The sequence below is a fragment of the Heloderma suspectum genome, chromosome 4, assembly GCF_057233095.1.
Source record: "Heloderma suspectum isolate Gila_16-S chromosome 4, 16-S_ref, whole genome shotgun sequence".
Classification (NCBI taxonomy): Eukaryota; Metazoa; Chordata; class Lepidosauria; order Squamata; family Helodermatidae; genus Heloderma; species Heloderma suspectum.
Window position 1 is genome coordinate 185197847 of NC_139461.1, and position 27847 is coordinate 185225693.

The 27847-nt window shown below is 45.5% G+C and overlaps 1 long non-coding RNA gene across 1 annotated transcript; it reads left to right on the plus strand.

The window, feature by feature from the left end:
- Window positions 1-16298: 16298 nt before the first annotated feature.
- Window positions 16299-24771, plus strand: LOC146347839 (uncharacterized). The gene is made up of 2 exons (XR_014790440.1): window positions 16299-16431; window positions 23699-24771. It is a non-coding gene; the product is annotated as an uncharacterized LOC146347839 (long non-coding RNA).
- Window positions 24772-27847: the final 3076 nt, after the last annotated feature.

Consider the following 27847-nt stretch of genomic DNA (forward strand, 5'->3'; position numbering starts at 1 on the left):
TGCTCAAAATCCTACAAGCTAGGCTTCAGCAGTATGCGAACCAAGAACTACCAGAAGTACAAGCTGGGTTTCGAAGAGGCAGAGGAATTAGAGATCAAATCGCCAACATTTGCTGGATCATAGAGAAAGCAAGAGAATTCCAGAAAAACATCTATTTCTGCTTCATTGACTATGCTAAAGCCTTTGATTGTGTGGATCACAACAAACTCTGGCAAATTCTGAAAGAGATGGGAGTACCAGACCACCTTACCTGTCTCCAGAGAAACCTGTATGAGGGTCAAGAAGCAACAGTAAGAACCAGACATGGAACAACCGATTGGTTCAAAATTAGGAAAGGAGTACGACAAGGCTGCATATTGTCGCCCTGCTTATTTAACTTATATGCAGAGTACATCATGAGAAACGCCAGGTTGGATGAATCACAGGTCGGAATTACGATTGCCAGGAGAAATATCAACAACCTCAGATACACAGACAATACCACCCTAATGGCAGAAAGCAAAGAGGATCTAAAGAGCCTCTTGTTGAGGGTGAAAGTGGAGAGTGCAAAAGCTGGTTTGAAACTCAACATTAAAAAAACGAAGATCATGGCATCTGGCCCCATCACTTCCTGGCATATGGAAGGGGAAGAAATGGAAGCAGTGACAGATTTTACTTTCTTGGGCTCCAAGATCACGGCAGACGGTGACTGTAGCCATGAAATTAAAAGACGCTTGCTCCTTGGGAGGAAAGCTATGGCAAACCTAGACAGCATAGTAAGAAGCAGAGACATCACCTTGCCAACAAAGGTCTGTCTAATCAAAGCTATGGTTTTCCCAGTAGTAACGTATGGCTGTGAGAGCTGGACTATAAGGAAGGCTGAGCGCCAAAGAATTGATGCTTTCGAACTGTGGTGCTGGAGAAGACTCTTATGAGTCCCCTGGACTGCAAGGAGGTCAAATCAGTCAATCCTAAAGGAAATCAACCCTGAGTGCTCATTGGAAGGACAGATCCTGAAGCTGAAGCTCAAATATTTTGGCCACCTAATGCAAAGAGAAAACTCCCTGGAAAAGACCCTGATGCTGGGAAAGACTGAAGGCAAAAGGAGAAGGGGACGGCAGAGGATGAGATGGCTAGATAGCATCACTGATGCAATGAATATGAACTTGAGCACGCTCCAGGAGAGAGCGCAAGACAGGAAGGCCTGGCGTGCTATGGTCCATGGGGTCACGAAGAGTCGGACACGACTGAATGACTGAACAACAACAAAGCATGACAAAGATCTAAGAAAACAATAACACAAATTAAAGGGTCCTTATGAAACAAACAATGGGAGGTTTTAGTTTTAAATAAAGGCACATTTTTTTACAAAAATGACATGGAATAATCAGGATTTGTGTAGCTGTGTCTTGTTACATGAGGGTGTTCTTCAGCTCCACATAGTGACTATTTCTCAAGTACTGTGGGTTTAAATTTGGGGTTCTTTCTCTAATCAGTATTCCACACATATTAAAACCCACATGGTTGAACAATTTTCTATTACAGTCTGGAACAGTCCTCCTCCTGAAGTTGATGGTCCATGATTTCTCTTTTCTGTTAGTTGCTTACATCAGGATCTATAATTCATGAAAAATATATTGGCAAACCCTGCACCCACCCCTTGATTTGATAATATTAAAGGTAACTGATCAATACTTTTGAAAACATACGCTTGTTAAAAATGTCTGCTGTATGCTTTTTCCCCATTCATCTTATTGTGCCAGTTGAATACAAAAGAAATAGGGAAAGATAAGGTTACGTGCATGCATTTTGTATCACTATATTTTACAGAGAGATATCTCTTGTAAGTACCACATGACCTGCAACAGAATAGTCTTTGCTGTATTTATGATATGAAACTTTGATATATATTTATGTTATATATACAAGCAATTTTGAACTGTGGTGCTGGAGGAAAATTCTGAGAGTGCCTTGGACTGCAAGAAGATCAAACCAGTCCATACTCCAGGAAATAAAGCCAGACTGCTCACTTGAGAGAATGATATTAAAGGCAAAACTGAAGTACTTTGGCCACATCATAAGGAGACAGGATACCCTGGAGAAGATGCTGATGCTAGGGAAAGTGGAAGGCAAAAGGAAGAGGGGCCGACCAAGGCCAAGATGGATGGATGATATTCTGGAGGTGACGGACTCGACCTTGGGGGAGCTGAGGGTGGCGATGGCCGACAGGAAGCTCTCACGTGGGCTGGTCCATGAAGTCACGAAGAATCGGAAGCGACTGACCGAATAAACAACAAAATACAAGCAATATTATGAGATTATCATAAAATGGCTTCAATATTTTTGCATGGGTGACCATGTCGAACACAGTCAATGTAACATAATAATTTTCAATATGTACCAGTACCTCTCGAGAACCAAGTAAACAATACATGCCCCAGTTTCAAACTCATTCCTATAATTTATCAGCGAATTTCCTAGCTTTGACAATATTTGGGTTTCTGAGGAAATGAATTGGCTTTCAAATGTTTTCTTGCACAGCTTTGTTCAGACAAAGGAGAGAGCAATCCTATGGTCCCTGGTCAAAGGTCACAGGGACTATAGGATGGCTTGGCAAACCTTTCTTAGGTCTGAAACAGTGCTCTGACCTCAGAAGGGGGAGATGGAGATCTGACCCTGGTCCCTTTTCCCCCGCAGCCAGAGCAGAGACAACTGAACTGGCTGAGGTCAGAAAAGTGACCTCAGATGAGGAGGAAAGGGGGCATTCCAGTGGGCGGGGAGGGGAGGAGACTGGAGAGGCCAGGACAGGAGTTCTCCTGAACCGACTCCAGCCTCCCTCCCTCCCCTGCTGAAAAGTCCATCTGGCAAAAAACAGGAAAGACGGGGGATGAGGAGGTGAAGATTGCCTCTGCTGCTGCTGCTGCTGCTGCTCTGCCGGCATTAGCCTGGCAGGGCATAGGAAACTCAGAAGTTCTGAGTTCAGGGGCTTTTGAACAGTGAGGGCTCAATTGATAGGATTGTGCCCTGATTCTCTAAGGTCTGTGAGAGTGGTGCATGGGGGCCAACTGCTAATCCCACCAGAAGGTCTGCCCATTCCAAGCTATACAAATTAGTCCAAGCTATGTATATAGAGGAATATTTTAAAATCATTGCCCTCACTCATCTAGAAGTTTGGTCATGGCTTGGAATAAGAGACAGGAGCTAGTACGAGCTGAGGGCGTCATACTAAACATAAACATCGTTTGGATCCAGACTAAAGCCCTATGCAGGTGACTGCCTGCTCACATGTATGGCTAAAGTCTGTGGGGCAAGGGAGATGATTTCCTGATGTTTAAATTCATGTTTTGATTTTTTCCAGTTGTAGACCCTGTGTTGTTGGCAATCTATGAGATCCCTCTGGAATGTTGGAATTTAGTCTTTCAGTTCCTGAAACTTTCTCTGTAATTCCTTATCCATTTCACCAATTGCCTGCTGAAATACCCCCCTCACTTAAGCTCTTTCTCATAGATTCCTTAAGATGATTTACCTCAGTGTTTACTTTCCTGATCTCCATTGCTGTCTATATGAGGAGCACCTTGAGGTCCAAAGAGCATTTGTCAAGGATGGCACACCAGGTATCTTCAACCTTTTCACTGTGAGGAAATGTTCTAAGGCCTCAAGTAATCCTTCGATTCCTACAGTTACCTCCAAGGCCCCTGTGTGGGTATCAAATTTCATACATGTCTCTTTCAGGTACTTGTATTTGTCTGAATTAATTTTATCATTTTGTGTATTTTCATCATTCAAAAAGAATGACGGAGAATCTAACAGTGAAGCTATCTATTCATCTATGTAGCTAAACATCTCAACACCATTAGCCATTGTTTTCTCACAATATGTGAATGATTGGGGTGGGGACATGGGCATGCATGTAAGCCCTGCCTCCAATGTCCCTGAGCCCCCAGCTGCTGGTTAGACCCACTTACAGAGCTCTTGTGATTGGAAATTGTATCTCAATTTTGCCAGTCAATATTGTACAGTCTTAACAAAAGAACTTCTTTTGCTTTTTCCTTGCTCCCCCAAAAAGTTCAAATGGAGAAATACCCATTTCCATTATTTTACAGCCTTCAACCAGCTATTTCTATAACAATGTACAGCCATCAACCACCTATTTCTATTAGAGTCTTGCCAGATCATGGAACAGTAACAAGACTCCTGTTGGTCAAAACAAATAATCTTTACATGAAATACCTGTAAAGCCATATGTATTAATCGACCACACTTTGAAAAATAGAATCTCTGGAGAGCTGCTAGGCTATTACATGCCAACAAGAGTGCAGAAGATCTTTGAAGGCTCAAATTTAAAGTATGGTGGAAAAAATACCCAGATGTTTATTAAAATATACTTGTTCAGCCAGATTTCCATTGAGAGCCCAAATATATTATTTTCTATGTTTTGAAAAGACTAAGGTCTTGATTTTCATATAATTTATAACCAAATGATTAATGTCACAAAAATGGGCAAAGGCCTTCAACAAATGATGGAGTTCCAGTGACAATAAAACAGAGTCATCATCATACAGCAACAGTGGTACCCATGTGGCAGCTAGTTTGAGGGAAATGGCTACTTGCTCTGATGGCTATATACTACCTCCAATATCAGAGGCACCATGCCTCTGTATACCAGTTGCTGGGGAACACAAGTGGAAGAGTGTATGTCCTGCTTGTGGGTTTCCAACAGGCATCTTGGTCTGATCCCGCATGGCTCTTGTTCTTTTGCTCTTATGATGACCTCTGTGCCTGCCTGCTCAATCTGCCATGCAGGTGCTAACTGTTGATGGGCAACTGTTCTTATGGTTCTTTATCTTTAAAGTGGAATTGGATGGGACAGCCCTTGAAACAGAGGATACCTCCAAAGACAAGATGGTCCTCTGGAAGCCCTTCAAATAGAGGACACCTGGCCACCCTAACTCAGATCTCAGTTTTTTCTAACAAAAGTTAAGGAATGTGCTCCCCTCTCCCCTTCCCATGTGACTGGAATGAGGAATAAATGAGAATTTAATTCCCTGTAACATAGGTTTGTTATGTGTGAACCAGAAATGGTGTTTTAAAAGAAACTTTAGTTAGCTAAACAACTGGAAAAACAATCCAGAGTTTGTTGTTGTCTTGTTTAACAATTGATGAGAGTTTATCTTAAACCACAATTTCTGGTTCACACCTACCTCAGGGATCGCCTTTCCCTTTATGTGCTTGCCCCATCTCTGCGATCATCAGAAGGAGTACTTCTGAGGGTGCCACAGCACTTGCAGTAGAGTGTTGCAGCATCCAGCCTCTGGAACCCTTTACCAACTGTCATTCTACATGCCCCCACAGTTCTGACATTTAGATGACTTCTGAAGACCCATCTCTTCACACAGCCAGGAATTTGCTAATGATATATGACGCATTCTGGTTTATTCCTCTTCCTGCCCACATGGGAGGAGGGGAGCGGGGAATGGTTGAGCCCAGTGCTTTGTGGGGCACGTTCCTGTCTGTATCTGCAATGCTAAATCATGGTTTAGCATTAGGGATGCTGGAGAAATTCGAGACGGATTAAAATGAGCTCGGATTTCTAAGAATCCGACCTGCGGAATCTGCTGCAGAGCACCCCCTTCAGGCTGTGCGGAGTCCGAAAATATTTCCATACTTACGTAAATATGTCCATATTTTTCCACAAGACGGAAAAAAATATATTCGCATCCATCTGTGGGCAGATGGTGGGAAAAAAGGTGCCTGACAATCTGCAAATCACAGATTTTATACAGTCTGTACATCCCTATTTAGCATTATATGCGAACCAGACCATTTTATCCATTGTAAGCGATTCCCATATTTTGTCAAACCACCCACAATAGGTGCTATTTCCATCAGGAAGCAGCTGCTGCTAACAGAAAGAGAATTAATTCACACTGTATACTTGGAATATTCTCAGCAAAAAGGTAAGTGTGTTCAAGGGGACAGTAATGGACTGCAATCATTGATACCATTACTTGTAACAAGAGCATACTCACACAATAAAAGTGCATGCTTACATTACGAACATTGCTGCAAGGGTTTTCACAACTCAAAATGTTAATTTCCTGCTCTAACAGAAAACAATAATTGGGACATCCCACAAATATCAACTTTCATCAAAGGCTAATGAGAAAAAGGCCAACTGTCCATACATCCTCCTCTCTTCCTCTGTTTCTCAGCCTCATAGACCTCTCTGCACCTCTCATGTCACCTCCTTGTTGTTGTTTCCCTACCCCATAGCTGTCCCTGCCTCCATCTTTCCTAATAGAGTTTCTTAAAGAAATAGAGAAAAGGAACACAGTGGGGTATAAATGTCCTTTCTCTTGCAGATTTAACACCTATTTCTAGCCCCTCACCTTTTCACTATATTTTTTATTTTCAAAAGACTGCCTTTTATATATATTCAACGATCAAAAAGCATGCTGGTGTTTAAGATCAAAGTTCTAGCATAACTATACTGATGAAAACACTGACATCAGGGGCTAAGTTTGGTCTAAAACAGGGATGGCGAACTGGTAGCCACTGGCTGTATTGAGCCCCTCAAATACCTTTAGTTGCCCCCTGGTGGAACTGCCAGAGTTTGCCTCGCAGTTTTTCTCTGAAGAAAACAATAGGGATGTACGAAAGTGACTTACCTTTCGTGGATTATGTTGATGGTGAGGGGGGAGGCGTTCCATCCCTCCCCCCGGAATCCTCGTTGCGGGGGAGGCGATCCATTCCTCCCCCCCGGAATCATCGATGGCTGGCTGTGCTCCGCGGCAGCTCGGCGGAGCAGCCAGCCAGGCCCAGCCCAGAGCTGTCCGCAGCCGGATTTCGGGCCGCAGAGGGCTCTTGGGGGGGGGGGGGGAACCGCATACACAAATGGCGGCGGCTACAGCCGCCACCATTTGCGTTCCTTATTTTTGGCCATCTTAGTCTACATAAATATTTACGTAGACTATGACGGCGAAAATCAAGGGGAACGCAAATAGCGTAGCGGGCACTATTTGCGTCCCTTTTTGATTCACCGTTTTAGCCTACGTAAATCTTTTACATATGCGTTGTTGTTTTTTTAAACCCACCCAACCATGATAGGCTATGTAAAGATTTACGTAGCCTATCACGTCATGTGTATTTTTTTAAAACCTAGCCATGATAGGCTATGTAAATCTTTACGTAGCCTATCACGGTGTGTGTTTTTTTTTTTAACAAGACAAGTCGGAAGACCAGCCGCCGTAGCCGCCACCACCCGGAAGATCCACCCCAGGTAAGTCTCGTCCCGGGGGGGATCCGCGGGGGGGGCGGGGGGCAGGCCGTTCCACCATGGAGTTCCGCCACGGAGCCGAGATCCGTGGCGGAATTCTCAGACATCCCTAGAAAACAAACACTGTTTCCAAAGGCTGAGAGGTGGTGAGAGCCTGCCCTTGAAGGCTACAGGTAATGCTCCCACCAGACCCGACACAGAACCCTCACTGCTAGATGGCACCAAACTGTTTTAGAAACAGACCACTCCAGTCCTGACAGAGTCAGGTTCTTCAATAATGTCTGGCCCCAGAACACTTTCAGGAATAATAAGGCCCCCAAGAATACAGAAGTTGGGCAATTCTAAGACTGATAAATTAAGAATAAAGAAAGGGAATGTGCATCTAGTTTGCAAATATTAAAAGGCTGTCAGGAACACAAAGAAGTAGTTACCAGATCTGTTCAAGACAATACAAGAAAGCACAGGATCCTGGCCATTTAACTGATCAAGAGTTACGAAAACATTGAAATTAGAATTATGGGATTCAAGGGACTTGTTAAAGAACCTTTCTTGATAATCGCAGGTGACTTAAATCAAACAGTTAAATATGTGTATGAATAAACCCACTGATTCAGATGAAGAAATATAATTTTTAGATCTTTAAGATTTTTAAGGGGATTATGCCCCTTAATATAACATGAGCACAGTGCTGTAGGAATTTCCTATCACTCTGGAACCAGGTTTTCAAGCAAAATGATTTATTCACATTTGCAGAGTTTTCATGGGAAGGCGGGCAGGAAATACTCTCACTCTGCTGCAACCATGGGTGTCTTTTCCAACAATATTGTAGAAGAAGCATTCCCACCTGTATGCAATAGAAAGGGATAATACCTCTTCTTAGATAGTGCTTGCTATTTGTGTTATTTGTATGCATTTGTATTAAAAACAACATAAACATAGAAAATTTAAAACTGTCTACCCCGGTTTATCAGAGACAAACTTGTCATCCCTTTTATCCATTTCAACTGACTAAACTTGCAATCCTATGCACACTCACTAAGGAGTAAGCCCCACTGAACACTGTGGGACTTTCTTCTGAGTAAACAAGCAGAGGATTACACTGTAGCCATGGCAGCACTACCAATCAGAAACATATGAACCGAAACATGAAAGCCTTGTATTCCATCCATTCAGAGTGCATATTGCATCAGTTCTCCCAGCATATTATTATTATTAGCATTAGCATTTCTATACCACCCCATAGCCAAAGCTCTCTGGGTTGTTTACAGAAGTTAAAACATTAAATACAATATAAAAAGTTTAAAAGCCATTCACATGAAAGCACAGAGACAATATACACGAATGACATACAGTCAGGGCCAGAAATATTGGAACAAGGATATCTGTTTTGGCAGTTAGCCTCTGTACACCACCACATTGACGTTGAAAGGAAACACACCCAGATGGGAGCGAAGTCAGGACTTTCAGATGTAATTCAAGGGGTGTGAAAAAAAGTGGGGCACTAACCATGAAGGACAGCCAGTGGCATGCACACACACCCATCGTTGGGGGCTCAGAAGTAATGGAACAAACCATCATCATTTCAAACTGAAGGATCACCTTTAATACCTGGATGAAAATCCTTTGCAGTCAATGACTGCCTGAAGTCTGGAACCCATGGACATGACCAAATGCTGAGTTTCCTCCCTCGAGATGCTTTGCCAGGCATTTTCTGCAGCTGCCTTCAGTCTTGTCTTTCTGCCTTCAGTCTTGTCTTCAGTAAGTGAAAAGCATGCTCTATTGGGTTGAGATCAGTGACTGACTTGGCCATTGAAGAACATCCCACATCTTTGCCTTGAGAAACTCTTGGGTAGCTTTTGCTGTATGTTTTGGGTCATTATCCATCTGCAATATGAAGCAGCATCCTATCACTTTGGCAGCATTCGGCTGAATCTGAGCAGAAAGTATAGCCCTATACACTGCAGAATTCATCCTGCTGCTTTGATCAGCAGTCAGGTCATCAATAAACACCAGTGACCCAGTTCCATTGGCAACCATACATGCCCATGCCATAACACTGCCTCCACCATGTTTGACAGATGATGTGGTATGCTTTGGATCATGAGCTGTTCCTTTCCTTCTCCATACTTTTCTCTTCCCATTGTTCTGGTACAAGTTAATCTTGGTTTCATCAGTCCAAAGAATCTTATTCCAGAACTGGGCAGGCTTTTTTAGGTGTTTGCTGGCAAAGGCTAATCTGTCCTTTCGGTTCTTGAGCGTTACCAGTGGTTTGCATCTTGTTGTGAAGCCTCTGTATTTACATTCATAAAGCCATCTCTTGACTGTAGATGTTGATAATGACATGCCTACCTCCTCAAGAGTGTTCTTGACCTGGCTAGATGTTGTGAAAGGGTTCCTCTTCAGCATGAGCAGAATTCTGCGGTCATCCACTTTAGTTGTCTTCCATGGTCTTCCAGGCCTTTTGCTGTTGCTGAGCTTGCCAGTTAATTCCTTCTTTTTCAGGATGTTCCAAACTGTTGTGTTGGCCACTCCCAATGTTTTTGCTATCTCTCTGATGGGTTTCATTTGTTTCCTCAGCCTAATGATGGCCTCCTTCACTAGCATGGACACCTCTTTGGACCTCCTGTTGAGAGTTCCAGTGAACAGCTAGCAAATGCAAATGTAACACTCAGAACCACCTCCAGGCCTTTTCTCTGCTTGATTGGTCATGGTGTACCCAGGAAACAGGCCACACCTGGCCATGCAGCTGCTTGTCAGCCATTCGTTCCATTAGTTATGAGCCACCAAGATGGGTGTGTGTGTATGCCACTGGCTGTCCTTCCTGAATGGTTAGTGCCCCACACCCCTTGAATTACAGCTGAAAGTCCTGACTTCGCTCCCATCTGGTTGTGTTTCCTTTCAACTTCAATGTGGTGGCGTACGGAGGCCAACTGCCAAAACAGTTATCCTTGTTCCAATATTTCTGGCCCTGACTGTATAACTAAAAACAACATTGAACTATCAGTCATGACTAAAGACACATCCAGGACTGATTAAAATGCATCATGTGCTGCCAAATGCCTGAGAAAAGAGAAAGGTCTTAACCTGGCACCAAAAAGATAATAATGTTGGTGCCAGGTGGACCTCATCAAGGAACTTGTTCCTCAAATGTGGGGGGGGACACTACTGAAAAGGCCTTCTCCCTCATTGCTGCCTTCCGAGCTTCCCTCAGACCTTAGATGCTGAACATAGCATATGGGTAGGTTCATTTTAGGAGAGACATTCCATGAGGTATTGTGGTCCCAAGCCACGTGGTGCTAGGGATGTACGAAACCCCCCTTACCTGGCTCCGCCAGGTTCCACTGGGGGGGAGGCGCTCCATCCCTCCCCCTGGAATCCTGGCTGGGGGGGGAGGCACACTGCGCCTCCCCCCAGAATCCTGGCCGGCCTGCTCCGCTCCTCGGGGATTCCGCGGAGCCACCGGCCGGCTCCGCCAGCAGCCGGACATCCGGGCACTGGCTAGCAGGGATGCAAATGGCGGCGGCCGTAGCCACCGCCGTTTGTGTCCCTGTATTCAGCCCTGATAGGCTACGTAAAGACTTATGTAGCCTATCACGTCTGGGTTAAAAAAAAAAAACCGCGTACGCAAATGGCGGCAGCTACGGCTGCTGCCATTTGCGTTCCCTATTTTTGGTTGTCTTAGTCTACGTAAATATTTACATAGACTAAGACAGCAAAACTAAGGGGGAACGCAAATAACGTAGCGGACGCTATTTGCGTTCCCCTTTATTTTCACCGTCTTAGTCTACGTAAATATTTACGTAGACTAAGACAACCAAAAATAGGGAACGCAAGTGGCGGTGGCCGTAGCCGCCACCATTTGTGTACGCATTTTTGTGTGTGTGTGTTTTTAACCCAGATGTGATAGGCTACATAAGCCTTTATGTAGTCTATCACAAATGGGGGGAAAAGAAAAAAAAGGCTGCAAATGGAGGCGGCAGCAGCCAGTCGGAAGACCAGCCGCCGCCAAAGCTGCTGCCGGAGCCACCGCCGTCCGGAACATCCGCCCCAGGTAAGTCTCATCCCGGGGGGGATCTGCACGGGGAGGAGGGGTGGCAGGCCATTCCGCCACGGAGTTCGGGGGGCTGAATGCACTGGCATTCGGCCTCACTGAGATCTGTGGCGGAATTCTCTGACATCCCTACGTGGGGCTTTATAGGTTAAAACCAGCACCTTGAATTGAGTTCGGAAGCATATAGGCAGCCAGTGCAAGCGGGCCAGAGTATGTCTTATATGTTTGGACCTTCTGGTCCCCATTATCAATCTGGCGGCTGTATTTTGCACGAGCTGCAGCTTCTGAACTGTTAGATGTATATCCACAGTTACAGGAAAACTGCATTTGATCACCACTCCTGTAAAGCATCTTTGGAGCTGTTATTAATCCATGATCAATAAGTTCTGGTTGGCAACTTGGCAGGCTATTTCTACTGTAAAATATAAGTTACAGCTTTATGTTTTCAGTCATTGCTTGCTACTTCAGTCATTGCTTCCTAGTTCCAGAACACTAGGTGTTATTGGACACCTGCAAGACCTTTCAGTGACTCATTCATTCAGTCTGAGTCTCAGCTGCAGATTCATGGCTACAATGTCTAGCCTAATCCTTCTCCTCCCCCCCCCAAACCCCATTCCCTGCTTTTTCTACCATCTAGCCTGTTGAAGAGTTCTGGAGATCCTGAAAGCTTGCATACTCTTTTGTGGCATTTTCATTGGCCTAATAAAGGTATCGTGTAACTGGATTTTGGATCTACAACATAATGAAATAATGAGGTGGAAAAGCAAATCTATCCCACATAAGTAGCCATGCAAATAGGGATGTTAAATAAAGATATGAGAAGTTCTGTGGATCAAGGAATCACTTCTGAGAAGGTTAGATACTTAAGGCTTTCAAATCTCAAAGTGGGATATTCACAGCTTCATTGACTATTTCAATAACCCGAGAGGAATTTGCCAGAAATAAAAGCAGATTACCTGAAGCACATGATGGCAAATCTATGTGTCCATCAACACATATTCCATAGATTGGAGGTACTGTAAAGTCATATCCTTCCCTGGATATAACCCTGGAATTCCAGTGTACTGTTGTGTTGAATCGCAGTGGAATGGCTTCGGCCAGGTCCCCAAAGGATGTGGTTGGCATCCAGCTGTTCCTTTGGGATGATATAGGGTGCTAAAGGGGGAGAGAAAGGGGGCAAGATATATATAGCTATAGCTATAGCTATAGATTAGATAGATAGATAGATAGATAGATAGATAGATAGATAGATAGATAGATAGATAATTAGTGTAGCCTCTTTTTACCCTGCAAGATCATAGACAATCTGGCCTTCACCACATCAGTGGGGGAAAATGAGTCTGCTTATTGTGGCTGAAGCATAGGCATGGTTACTCGGATGTGTCATTTTAATCATTTTAAATATTAAATATAGAGCTGCAAAACAGGTCATTAATATGACAGTGTTAATGATAGAGATCACCATAATCTATTCATTCCAAAGTGGCAAGTACATTTCTGATTCCTCAATGATGAGAAATGTGCTAATTTCAATTGGAGTTTCATTTCTTAGAAGAAATACTGAATGCTAGCTGAAAATATGTATGCTGAAGCTCCATCCATTTTATTTATTACTTATTGGTGTATAAATACACCAGTTTTTTAGGGCTTTATGGTGGAGAGAGCTCCCAAAATGTGAACAGTTCACCAAAATTATGAACCACTGGCAACCTTAGCTAACATTGGTTGCTCTAGATCTTTCACTCTAGGGTTTTAATTCAGACTGGCCTGTTGTACTCCTGGAAATAACTAGGATCTATCTGCAAATAATCAATTTTTCCACAAGCTAATGCTACATTACAAATCACGATCTTACCAGAGTTCATATGATGAAACTGCAAAGCCTCATTATCTATAGAGTAGATTCATCTGAAAATGACCAATCTGCACATTTCTTTATTCCTGGGTTTTGCAGATATGAAAATTGGTGGTGCTTCAACAAAGGGGCAACAACACACTGTCAACAGTCACCAAAAAAAGAAGACACCTTGGTCTGCCAATCTTCCAGAGGTGTCAACAACTGCCTCAAACAGTTAGCAAAACTCCCTTTTGCAGCTCCAGATCAGTTAGACATGATACTCCCAGATTATCAAGTTCAAGTCCTTATCCCAGAACCTCAAGGTTTTCCAGTTTTACTAGGACATTTGGCTGGGTGGGGAATACTGGGAGTTGTAGGACTTTTTTCTGTCAAAACATGCATAGGATTGCGCCCTTAATAAATCAAAAATGTGATAAATCTGTTTCTCCAGGGGCCAAATTCAGGCGATCAATGGAATAAACGTGTTCACCACAGCACCACTGCTCCCAACGTAGTACATTCAACTCTATTAAGGATCATTTTATGTCCCCAGATGTGAGAAGCCTGTTGAATGTGGGAAGCAGACAGAGACTAAATAATCATTGGTTTTCTCTGACTCTTCAAATTAGCTTTTTTGTTTTTAAGGGGCCTTTGGCTCAGCAGCAGGAATATGACAGCTAATTAATACAGCAATTCACAGCAGTCATGCGAAACTCCCCAGATTTGAAGAATCCACCACACACTGCATTTCCCTATCATGGTATTGTCATCAAAAATGGGCAGCATTTTATCAATGAGAGAAAAGCTAGCAAAAATAAGCTGGAAAAGCTAATCCATCCCAAAGAAGGATGCAAGAGTTCATGCAAGAAGGATATGATACACAGATATGAGTTGTTTGGCAGATAAAGGAACTGCTTCTACATAGATTATGTATTCTGTGAACAACTTAGGGCGCAATCCTATCCAGATAGGTGGCCTCCTCCAAACTCGGAGGCGACCGCCTATCCAAAGCAAGGCAGGAGAGGCACCGGGGGGGGGGGGGTAGGGATGGGTGGATTCCCTACCTGCTGGTCCAGGTGGGAATCCGCCCATGGGGGGGTGATCAATTCCTCCCCCCGGAATCCTCTTTGGCCGGCTCTGCTCTGCGGCAATTCCGCAGAGCCACTGGCTGGCTCCGAAGCACCAGCGATATGGCCGCCATTGCCGTATTGCTGGCTGAGGGGTATTGACTGCGGATGCAAATGTTGTCCAGTACGCCATTTGTGGCCATAAAGGTCTTAGTTTAAGGTAAATGCAGCCATTTACAGCTGCATTTACCTTAAACTAAGACCTTTATGGCCGCAAATGGCGTACTGGACGACATTTGCATCCGCAGTCAATACCCCTCAGCCAGCGATACGGCATGGTGGCCGTATCACTGGCGCTTCAGAGCCACAGGATCTGGCCGAAGAGGATTCTGCAGGGAGGTGGAGGTAAGTGCTCCATTCCTCCACAGACTCTGGGGGGGCAGATTCTTTAGAATCCAGCCTCACTGGGGTCCGTGGTGGAATTCTCTGCCATCCCTATGGGGGTGATCCATTTCAGCTGTCTAGCCACAGGGAGCCAAGCAGGAGAGGACGCTGCTGTATGATGACACGTTGGATGTGTCATACGCACAGTTCTGCTCTCCCCACCCCAGAACACCCCCAGCCCCGCTCCTTTTCAGTCACTCCACGCTCCTCCCCCCACATGGGGAGAGGTCTGCTTTCCAGGAACCAACCTTGGAGTGCGGGCTCCGAGGTCGGTTTTCAGAAAAGAGCATATCCTATGGCCATCTAGCCACTGTCTAGCCATAGGATTGCTTCCTCCGGCAGGGAATCCATAGCGAACAGGCTTTAACACCTCAAATTTGGATAGTCACCAGTTCATTGTGCATTTAAATAACCCAAGAGGAATTTCTCAGAATTAAATGCTGGGGGACATGATGGCAGATCTGTGTGCCCATCAACACAGGTCTTGTCCCAAGAACGTCTGAGCCCATTTCCTTCCCTGCACATGAATTCCACTGTATTGTTATGTTGAATCACATGTGAATGTCTTCTGTGGCCAGACAAAAGCAGGTGTTTGGCATCCAACTGTTCCTTTGTGATAATACAGGGTGCTAAAAAGAGAGGAAAAAAGGTCATGTATTTTTATTATACTTAATTTTACCCTCTTTTTGCCCTGGAATATTACAGACAGTCCAGCCTTCACCAAATCAGTGGGGGAGAAAATCAGCAAGACCTCAAGGGGCTTATTGTAGAGATGGCGGAGAAATCTGCCATGGACTCCAATGAGGCTGGAGTCTTTAGAATCCAGCCCCCTGGAGCCCATGGCAGAACAGACTGCTCCCCCCCCCGCCACCCCACGAAGGCCGGCCGGGACAGACCCTACCTGGCGGCGGCAGGTCCAGGTCCGTCGTCTTCGTTCCGCAGCCAGGCAAAAGCAGGCGTTTGACATCCAGCTGTTCCTTTGAGATAATACAGGGTGCTAAAAGAGGAGAAAATAGGTCAGGGTTTTTTTTATTATACTTAGTGCAGCCTCTCTCTCGCCACCCTGCTTCCCCCCACTCTATATATACATTTTTCTTTTCTTTTAGTGCAGCCTCTTTTTACCCTGGAATGCTACAGACAGTCCACTGAGTCTTTCCTTCACCAAATCAGTGAGGGAGAAAATCAGTAAGTCCTCAAGGGGCTTATTGTGGCTGAAACATAGGCATCCTTACTCAGACATGTCATTTTAATTTTTAAAAATATTAAATTCAGAGCTGAAAAAACATGTCATTCATATAGCAGTGATAATGATATTTTGTACATGATGTGGTTGGGGTGAGATACTTTAACCTCCTCCTCTTTCCCCTTCCTCCTTTACTGACTGTATCACTATAAACTGCCTGGATAACTTATTTGAAGTGGGGGGTATAAATCTTAATAACCAATGCAATAGATAAGCCACTTCTCCTGGGGAAAGAGCCTTGGACAATCATGGCTGCCATATCCCTTAGCAATTTCATCTCAGCCATCAGCGATTCAAAGCATAACCATGGTCTGTCCCACTTTATCTAGTTTAAAGGGTTGCAAGTTTTCCCTTCTCTGCTTTCTTGGAAATAACTCTTTGGTCCTGTTTCCCTTCCCCAGTCTCCTTCCCGGAATCCCGGCTAGGACAGCCAGAGGCCAGCTGCCTGCAATTTAAACTGAATGAAACGAGAAAGAAGTATACTTCCATACCTTTGTGTTGTTGTTGCTAGTACCAATACTGATGCTGTACCAGGTAATGACACAGAGTTCAAACTGATTCAAACCCTCCTTTGCACAATAGTCCAACACTGGTTGGGGCAACGACATCAGTGGAAGGCAGTAAACGCAGTCTTGTCCAACTATAGTACATTCAACCATTAACCTTGACTTTAAATAAGCTATAGTATGAGTACAAAAGGTCTCACATCCTGTATGGAGAGGCCTCAATTGTTCTGCATATGTGAGAATTCTCATATGACTAGCAATTGTAGACAAGCATCATCTCTAACCTGACATACTTGGTTCTGGGGCCTTTCACATGTTAAAAATGCTCTCACATTTTGCAGTGTGAAGTAACATTATAAGTTATCCTAGACATGATCCACTGTTGTTCTAAACTTCCCGGAGGCAAACAAAATATGCCATGATCTTACCCAAACACTTTGGTAGAGGTCTCCACTTTTGGCTACTGCATGTTACCCATTCAGGTCCTTCCAAGACATATCCAGGGTTGCATTCGAATTTTGCTTCACTATCCCCATCTTTGACTCCCCAAAGCCTTACAATCTGTCCGAAATCAACTTCAGTCGATCTCCACACACTAGAATGTGATTTAGCATCAATTTTGTGAACAATCAAGAACCAAAGCTATAATTTTCTCCAATTTAATTCCATGTTCAGGATTCATGTATTCTTATTATTTGATAATTTGTTACTTTTTGGACAGGTTGTGTCAATAGACTGTATTGACATTAACTTATTCATGTCCTTTGCATTGCTCCTCTTGTATACCTGTTTTATTTCTTTTGCTAATTAAGAACATAAGAAGAGCCATACTGTTTCAGACCAAGGGTCCATCTAATCCCGCATTTATTTTTTTTCACACAGTGGCCAACCAGCCACCTGTGGGAAACCCACAAGTAGGACAACCCCAGCAACTGGTGTAGATAGGCATACCACCTCTGGTACAGGAGGTAGCATATAGCCCTGAGGACTAGTAGCCTTATCCTCCATGAATTTGCCTAATCCCCATTTAAAGTCATCCAAATTATGGCCCTCACTACATCTTGTGGTATCAAATTCCATAGTTTAACTATGCGCAGTGTGAAGAAGCACACTGTCCTGAGCCTCCACCCAATCATGGGATGATTCCTGGTTCTGGTATTATGAGAGAGGGAAAAAATGTCTCCCTGTCCAATTTCTCTGCACCATGCATGCATTTGTACACCTGACTTACCCTTTTTCTAAGTAAACCTGCCCAGACATTATCACCTTTCCTCAAAAGGGAGTTACTCCAGCCACTTGATCATTTTAGTTCCCCTTTTCCATACTTCTTTCAACTAATATCCAACTAATAATTCCAGTTAATATCCAAAAACCCCTAATATTAAAAAAAAATCCCCAAATATCCCTTTTTAGGCATGGTAACCGGAACTGTACACAGTATTCCAAGTGTGGTCACATTAGGGATGAACGAAAGTCCCTTACCTGTCCTCGAAGCTTGCTTCGCGGTGGGGGGAGGCGCTTCGCTTCTCCCCCCGAAGTTCATGCGAGGGGGGGAGGCGCCCCGCCTCGCCCGGCTGAAATTCAGCCAGGCGGGAGGTGCCCCATCCCTCGCCGGCGAAATTCAGGCCGGGTAGAAGCGCCCCGTCTACCCGGCCGCGGAAAAAAAAAAAAAAACCACCCCTGTGATAGGCTACGTAACGATTAACGTAGCCTATCATGGCTAGATTTCCAAAGTCAGCCGTGATAGGCTACGTAAATCGTTACGTAGCCTATCACGGGTGACTTTGGGGAAAAAAAAAAAGCACGTACGCAAATGGCGGCCCCCATAGGGAGCCGCCATTTGCGTTCCTTATTTGGTCCCTGTAGTCTACGTAAAGATTTACGTAGACTACGGCGAAAATAAGGGCAACGCAAATAGTGTTCCCTTATTTTCGCCGTAGTCTACGTAAATCTTTACATAGACTTTGTTGTTGTTCAGTCGTTCAGTCGTGTCCGACTCTTCGTGACCCCATGGACCATAGCACGCCAGGCCTTCCTGTCCTGCGCTCTCTCCCGGAGCATGCTCAAGTTCATATTCATTGCATCCGTGATGCTATCTAGCCATCTCATCCTCTGCCGTCCCCTTCTCCTTTTGCCTTCAGTCTTTCCCAGCATCAGGGTCTTTTCCAGGGAGTTTTCTCTTCGCATTAGGTGGCCAAAATATTGGAGCTTCAGCTTCATTATCTGTCCTTCCAATGAGCACTCAGGGTTGATTTCCTTTAGGATGGACTGATTTGACCTCCTTGCAGTCCAGGGGACTCGGAAGAGTCTTCTCCAGCACCACAGTTCGAAAGCATCAATTCTTCGGCGCTCAGCCTTCCTTATAGTCCAGCTCTCACAGCCATACATTACTACTGGGAAAACCGTAGCTTTGATTAGACGGACCTTTGTCGGCAAGGTGATGTCTCTGCTTCTTACTATGCTGTCTAGGTTTGCCATAGCTTTCCTCCCAAGGAGCAAGCGTCTTTTAATTTCATGGCTACAGTCACCGTCTGCGGTGATCTTGGAGCCCAAGAAAGTAAAATCTGCCACTGCTTCCATTTCTTCCCCTTCTATATGCCAGGAAGTGATGGGGCCAGATGCCATGATCTTCGTTTTTTTAATGTTGAGTTTCAAACCAGCTTTTGCACTCTCCTCTTTCACCCTCAACAAGAGGCTCTTTAGATCCTCTTCACTTTCTGCCATTAGGGTGGTATCGTCTGCATATCGGAGGTTGTTGATAATTCTCCTGGCAATCTTAATTCCGATCTCTGATTCATCCAACCCGGCGTTTCTCATGATGTACTCTGCATATAAGTTAAATAAGCAGGGTGACAATATGCAGCCTTGTCGTACTCCTTTCCCAATTTTGAACCAATCGGTTGTTCCATGTCTGGTTCTTACTGTTGCTTCTTGACCCTCGTACAGGTTTCTGAGGAGACAGGTAAGGTGGTCTGGTACTCCTATCACTTTCAGAATTTGCCACAGTTTGTTGTGATCCACACAATCAAAGGCTTTAGCGTAGTCAATGAAGCAGAAATAGATGTTTTTCTGGAATTCTCTTGCTTTCTCCATGATGCAGCGAATGTTGGCGATTTGATCTCTAGTTCCTCTGCCTCTTCGAAACCCAGCTTGTACTTCCGGTAGTTCTCGGTTCGCATACTGCTGAAGCCTAGCTTGTAGGATTTTGAGCATCACCTTGCTGGCATGTGAAATGAGCGCAATGGTGCGGTAGTTTGAACACTCTTTGGCGATGCCCTTCTTTGGAATTGGAATGTAAACTGACCTTTTCCAGTCTTGTGGCCACTGTTGAGTGTTCCAGATTTGTTGGCATATTGAATGCAGCACTTTAACAGCATCGTCTTTTAGGATTTTAAATAGCTCGGCTGGAATACTGTCATCTCCGCTAGCTTTGTTGTTACTAATGCTTCCTAAGGCCCACTTGACTTCACTCTCTAGGATGTCCGGCTCAAGTTCAGTGACCGCACTCTCATGGCTATCAGGGACATTCAGATCTTTCCTGTATAGTTCTTCTGTGTATTCTTGCCACCTCTTCTTAATCTCATCTGCTTCTGTTAGGTCCCTGCCTTCTTTGTCCTTTATCATGCCCGTCTTTGCACAAAACGTTCCCTTGAGATCTCCAATTTTCTTGAAGAGATCTCTAGTCTTTCCCATTCTGTTGTTTTCCTCGATTTCTTTGCATTGTTCATTTAAGAAGGCCTTCTTGTCTCTCCTTGCTATTCTCTGGAACTCTGCATTCAGTTGGGTATATCTTCCCCTTTCTCCCTTGCTTTTCGCTTCCCTTCTTTCCTCAGCTACTTGTAAAGCCTCATCAGACAGCCACTTGGCTTTCTTGCATTTCCTTTTCTTTGGGATGGATTTCGTTGCTGGCTCCTGAACAATGTTACGGACCTCCGTCCATAGTTCCTCAGGCGCTCTGTCTATCAGGTTTAATCCCTGAAATCTATTCCTCACCTCCACTGTATATTCATCAGGGATATGATTTAGGTCATACCTGAACAGTTTAGTGGTTTTCCAATCCCCTATGATGAAGAGGACATCTTTTTTTGGTGTTAGTTCTAGAAGGTGTTGTAGGTCTTCATAGAACCGATCAACCTCAGCTTCTTCGGCCTTAGTGGTTGGGGCATAGACTTGAATTACTGTGATGTTGAATGGTTTGCCTTGGATTCGTACTGAGATCATTCTATCATTTTTAAGATTGTACCCCAGTACTGCTTTTCCCACCCTTTTGTTGACTATGAGTGCTACTCCATTTCTTCTAAGGGATTCTTGCCCACAATAGTAGATATGATGGTCACCTGAATTAAATTCGCCCATGCCTGTCCATTTTAGTTGGCTGATTCCCAAGATGTCGATGTTCAATCTTGCCATCTCATGTTTGACCACCTCCAGCTTACCTTGATTCATTGATCTGACATTCCAGGTTCCTAAACAATATTGTTCTTTACAGCATCGGATTTTCTTTTCACCACCAGACACATCCACAGCTGAGTGTCCTTTCGGCTTTGGCCCAGCCGCTTCACTCTTTCTGGCGCTACTTGGAAATTCCCTCTGCTCTTCCCCAGTAGCATATTGGACACCTTCCGACCTGAGGGGCTCATCTTCCAGCGTCATATCTTTTAGCCTTGTGATATGTTCCATGGGGTTTTCTTGGCAAGAATACTGGAGTGGGTTGCCATTCCTTCTCCAGTGGACCACATTTTGTCAGAACTTTCTGCCATGACCTGTCCGTCTTGGGTGGCCCTGCACGGCATAGCTTATGGCTTCACTGAGTTACGCAAGCCCCTTCGCCACAACAAGGCAGTGATCCATGAAGGGGTTACATAGACTACAGGGACCAAATAAGGAAAGCAAATGGTGGCTCCCTATGGGGGCTGCCATTTGTGTATGCGCTTTTTTTTTATTATTATTATTTCAAAGTCACCCGTGATAGGCTACGTGACGATTAACGTAGCCTATCATGGCTGACTTTGCAGATCTAGCCGTGATAGGCTACGTTAATCATTACGTAGCCTATCACAGGGTTTTGGGGGGGGGGGTTACTGCACTTGTAATGGCAGCTGCCGCCCCTGCCCCTGACGAAGACCCGACGAACCACCGCCGGGACCTGCCGCCGGAAGGGACATTCGTGAAAGGTAAGTCCCATCCCGGGGGGGGCGGGGGGGCGGAGAATTTCACTGCCGATTTCGTGGGGCCGAATGCATTGGCACTCGGCCCCCCAAAGTTTTGGGGAGAAATTCTCCCCCATCCCTAGGTCACATAATAGATTTCTATAAGGGCAGTATGATATTGGCAGCTGCATTTTCAGTGCCTTTTCTAGTTATGCCTAACACAGCATTTGACTTTTTTACAGCACCCACACAATGGGTCTACACATTCATTGGGAAATCCACCACAACACCAAGATTTCTTTCTTGATCAGTCACCACTATTTCAAATCCCATCACTAGAGATGTCAGAGAATTCCGCCACGGATCACGGTGAGGCCGAATGCCAGTGCATTTGGCGCCCTGAACTCCATGGCGGAACAGCCTGCCACCCCCTGCCCCCCCGCGGATCCCCCCCGGGACGAGACTCACCTGGGACGGATCTTCCGGGTGGCGGCGGCTCCGGCGGCGGCTCCAGCGGCAGCAGCCAGTCTTCCAACCAGCTGCCGCCACCACCATTTCCACTCTGGTAAAAAAGAAAGAAAGAAAGAAAGAAAGAAAGAAAGAAAGAAAGAAAGAAAGAGAGAGACTTGATAGGCTACGTAAAGATTTACGTAGCCTATCATGACTTGGTTTAAAACAAAACAAAAATGACATGATAGGCTACGTAAATCTTTACGTAGCCTATCATGGCTGGGTGGGTTAAAAAAAAAACCCGCATGCGCAAATGGCGGTGGCTACAGCCGCCGCCATTTGCATTCCTTATTTTTGCCCTCTTAATCTACGTAAATATTTACGTAGACTATGATGGCGAAAATCAAGGGGAACGCAAATAGCATAGCGGGCGCTATTTGCGTCCCTTTTTGATTCCGCATTTTAGCCTACGTAAATATTTATGTAGGCTAAAACAGGGAATCAAAAAGGGACTCAAATAGCGCCCACTACGCTATTTGCGTTCCCCTTGATTTTCGCCATCATAGTCTACGTAAATATTTACGTAGACTAAGATGACCAAAAATAAGGAATGCAAATGGCGGCAGCCATAGCCGCTGCCATTTGCATACACATTTTTTTGTTTGTTTTTTTACCCAGAGCCCTCTGCAGCCCGAAATCCAGCTGCGGACGGCTCTGGCCTGGCCGGACCTGGCCAGCTGCTCCGCGGAACTGCCGCGGAGCACAGCTGGCCGCGGAGGATTCTGGGGGGGAGGAATGGAGCGCTTCCCCCCCGGCAAGGATTCTGGGCGGAGAGACAGAATGCCTCCCCCCCACCATCAACATAATCCGCGAACAGGTAAGTGACTTTCGTACATCCCTACCATCAGCATATATGTGAAGTTGGGAATTTTTGCCCCATCATGCATTACTTTAGATTTTATTATATTTTGCCATTTTGTTGCCCATTTTCCCAGTTTGGAAAGATCTTTCTGGAGCTCTTGTCAGTCCCTGTTTGTTTTAGCTATCATAATACATTTGGTGTTATCAACGAACTTGGCTACCTCACTGCAATTCCAGATAATTTATGAACAAGTTAAAAAACACTGGCCCTAAAACACATTCATGTGGGACCCCAGTGTTTACATCCCTCCACTACAAAAATTTACTATTTATTACTACTATCTGCTTTCTGTTCTTAAACCAATTACTCATCCATAAGAAGACCGTTACTCTTAATGCATGATTGCTAAGATTTTTCAGGAGTCTGCTAAGGGACTTTGTCAAAGCCCTTTTGGAAGTCCAAGTAAACAGTGCCTACCAGATCACTCCTGTGACTGTCCCTGTGTAAACTCCAAGTTAAGCAGAATTACTATTGCTTAACACATGGGAAGGAGAACCCAAATTAACCCAATGAGGGCTGGGCAGTTGGATAAGAAAAGCAATTTGGGTAACTAGCAGCCATTTCCCTAGGGTTTTAAAAATCTCATTTTAAGAACTTACCATCATGGGAAGTACAGCATGTCCATAGAAGCAATGGAACAATATATCTCAGCCAACTCATCTCAATATTTCAGGTAGTTTATAGTTGCTCTGTTGTACACAGTCTCCACTTTCAGCTACTAATCGTGAGGAGGTCAACACTACTAATACCTTCTTTACCCTCTGGTACCCCAGCTCACTGGAAAAGACCCTGATGCTGGAAATGATTGAAGGCAAAAGGAGAAGGGGACGGCAGAGGATGAGATGGCTAGATAGCATCACTGATGCAATGAATATGAACTTGAGCACGCTCCGGGAGAGAGCGCAGGACAGGAAGGCCTGGCGTGCTATGGTCCATGGGGTCACGAAGAGTCGGACACGACTTAACAACAACAAATCACCCCCAGATGTTGTTAATTATTTGGTATCATGTCTGTGGAACATTTTCTTTGATCGGTGTAAAACTTGGGATGCAGAGACAAATATTGAAATAAGGCTTTTCTGTTGAAACTGTTCATTGCTTTTGTAGCACAATTCTGGCAACAGAATTCTGTCAGATCAGCAAAACTCCTTCTTTCATGAAAAAAAGTCATATTTTCAGTCACTCTGAGCCAAGTTTATCTGATGTCATGGCCATCTGCACCTCAGCTATAAGTGAAGCAAAAAGCTAACATTGCAATCCTATACATGTCTACTCAGAACGAAGGCCCAACAACTTTAATGAGTTGTACTCTCTGGTAAGTATGTATAGGATGGGAGCCTAAACTATGAAAGAGGAGAAAAACAAGACTTGAAGTGCAAGGAGTATTATTGGCTCTGTGGACCAAAAGAAATACTGAGTGAACATGAAAAAAGCCCAGCACCCCCACATTATAAGGTTTAGTATCCTTATTTCTATTATTTTTATATTTTGTTTTCAACTTCTAAAATTATATCAGCCAGAGTTATTTGTAAATAATAAAAAAGACATGAATCATTATTTCAGGAACTATGTAAGCAGACATTTTACATACGTAGGATATGGGAGGGGTTTGTTGCTGCTTTGCACTCAGAAGGTTCCAGGTTCAATCCCCAACGTCTCCAGGTAGCGCTGGGAAAGATTTCTGCCTGAAACCCTGGAGAGCCACTGCCAGCCGGTCTGACTCAGAATAAAAAGGGGGATAATTATTTCAGAAACGATGTAAGCAGACAATTTTAGATGGTGACATTGTTAATCTCTTATCCATTAAAAAAAAAAAAAACTACAGCACCATGTAGAAACAGCTGACTTTCATTCCAATTCTCACTGGTAATCCGTGAAGGTATAATGGGCCAGTTCTGCAGAAGCAATTTGTCGATGAAAATGTCTTTAAACCCTTTAACTGCTTCAAATCCCTTTTCCCCTGTACCATTTTCTCACTGGGAACAACTGTTCTACAATTGTCCCATTTTATTACTGAAGGCTAAACTGCACACTACGTTAAATACATAGCATGCAGCTGAGCCTAACCTTTTTTTGACCTCAGTGTAAGTGAGTGGGGCCCTGATCCATATCAGGACCACTGCACATGGGTACGGAAGGCTTAAACCTCCCCTATCTGTGCACAGTGATCCCACTCCAGATATGCCCTACCTACCCCTATGTCCAGCTTTCCTGGCCATGGGGGCATTGTGGGCAGGTGGGGTGAGCGGACGTGGCGGGCCGCCATTGGCAGAATCCCCATAGCACCACTGGGGAGGGGAGGGGTCGGAGAGGCATTTTTACTCTCCATGCCCCTCCCAACTGCCTCTCGCTCGCGCAGCTGTCAGGCACTTGGCACGTGCTCTGCAGCTTCAGATAGGAGGGGCGGCGACGGCCCAATCGGCAGCACGTCTCCTCTTTGGCCGGGGTCAGCCAGGGTTCCCTATGCCACAACTGGCATCAGCAGCAGCAGCTTTCAGGAGCCGGCAGGCGGACAGTCCTTCAAACAGGAACGACAGCTCCTTCGCATGCCGCCGGTGGTCGATTGGGCCACTGTCTGCAGAGGTGGCCCCATTCTTCCTGGGGCCAGGATTGGCCTGCATTTCTGCAGTGGCAGTGAACAGGAGGTGGCAACGGCAGCATCAGCAGCTGCTCCCTCGTCAGGAGCGACTGCTCCTTTCTCCCACCGCCTGCAGCTGACGGGCCGTCCACTTTAAACAGCGGCTCCACTTTTGGCTCTCTTCAGAGAGTTGCCGTGGATGCGGTCTCGCCCCCGGCGAGGACAACGGTCTTCTGGAGCCATTTGGCCCAAGGTTTGGGCTGCATGGGGCCAGGGAGATGGGGGAGGGGTGATCCCGGTTGGGGCCCCCTCCTGGTGGTGTCTCACCCCGGTGACTCTTCCCCAAGGTCGGTGGGGGGTGGACTGTCTGCTTCTGGGGTTTGGACACCCCTTTCCTCCTGGGCATGTTGTGGAAGGGGGGGGCTCCCTTGGTAAAGTTGCAGACCGGGGCCTTCAAGCACCTCAAAGAGCCCCTGTTTTGTTTACAGAAGGTCCGAGGCTCGATACCCAGCTTCCCCGGGTAGGGCATGGAGAGAATCTTGCCTGACACCATGATAGAGCTGTTGCCAACCCCAGTGTGGGAAGACCGGGAGCCTGTGGGGTTGGGGGTTCTTTTGTTGTCACACCTCCCAGGCAGTCTAGAGAGACAGCTTGGTGCAGTGGTTAGAGTGCTGTACTGGGACTTACAGATACGGGTTCTAGTCCTGACTTGGCCATGAAGCTTACTGGATGAAGCCAATCCCTGGCTCTTGGCCTAACCTTCCTCACTGGGTTGTTGTAAGGAGTTGTTCCTCATTCATTTGGTGGGGCAGCAGCTTTAACATTTACTCTAAGGGGACAGTCTGGAGGAACATGAGGCTTCTGGTCGGGCCTGGTCTGTAACTGTATGGGTGACCTGAGAATCCCATATATATATGTACGTATATAATTATTTTTTGCTTGGATTTGAAGGGGGTTTCAGGTCACAAGGCCTGTACTGAGACACCCCCCTTCCTTTTGTTTTTGTATTCCATTACCTTTGTGATGGGTGGGTTGTCCTATGGGGCCAAGTCCCCCATCATTTGTATAGGATGCCCCACAAGAAAGGGCAAGCAGGGGAAGGGCAAAACACCCTGCCCACTTGCCAATATGCATTGGAGGAGACATGGTTCTTCCTCTGAAGATGAGGCCCAGCTGGACTTACCTTAAGCTGGGCTAGATTGAAGGCAGTGGAAAAAGACTAAGGAATGGTGTGTTTTGAATGCAGTGCGGGGCTCTGGGCCCAAAACAAACTTTGAGACAGACCCAGAGTAGCTTATTATTTTTTGTTGCAGCATGCTTGGTTGCCATCAAAGCTTCCTTCAGCACAACTCCGCCTCAGGTTATGGGCCCGTTCCTTCTGCAGCTCTCGAAGGATCAAGTCATCTGGTGTCATTAGTGCATCTGGATGCCATCAAAGCATCCACCAGCTCAGCTCCTATTCTGAGTTTGAGATCTGCAGCTCTCACAGAACCAAACCATCCCGTGTCATTTGGTATAGTATGTGGTTTAGTGTCATCTGAGCCGGCTTGCAGCCCTCTGTGCCAATAATTACAGACTCAGGGCACTTTGGTATTATTAAATCTTTTATATTCCACTAGGTGGAATAGTTTTATTCCACGTAGTGCCGGGTTAACTTTAGTGTTAGTGTCACAGGATTAACCCCCTCCCCTGCACCTGCCTTCTCCCCGTGTCTGCAGTGGCAGAACCAAGCCAGGCTATTTATACCTTCGCCACAGTAAATCCGGATTTAGGTGCGAAGGGTCTTGTGCTTGCATGACCTGTGCTTAGGGATGGCGGAGAATTTCTCCCCGAAACTTCGGGGGGCCGAGCGCCAACGTGTTCGGCCCCCCGAACAAGTTTCGGGGAGAAATCCTCCGCACCCCCCCGCCCCCCGCACACCCCCCTGGGACGGGACTTACCTTTTGCGAATGTCCCTCCCGGTGGCTGGTCCGGCCGGCGGTTCGGCGGGTTTTCGAGCGAGGCGGGAGCGGCAGCCGGTCTTTTGACCGGCTGCCGCCGCCGCCATTGTAATGAAAGAAAAAAAAAAAACCCTTCCCCTCATAGGCTACGTGACGATTCACGTAGCCTATCACGGCTAGATCTGCAAAGTCAGCCGTGATAGGCTACGTGAATCGTCACGTAGCCTATCACGGGTGACTTAAAAAAAAAAAAAAACGCATACGCGAATGGCGGCCCCCATAGGGAGCCGCCATTCCCGTTCCTTATTTGGTGGCTGTAGTCTACGTAAATGTTTACGTAGACTACGGCGAAAATAAGGGCAACGCAAATAGCCATTCGCGTACGCGCTTTTTTTTTTTTTTTT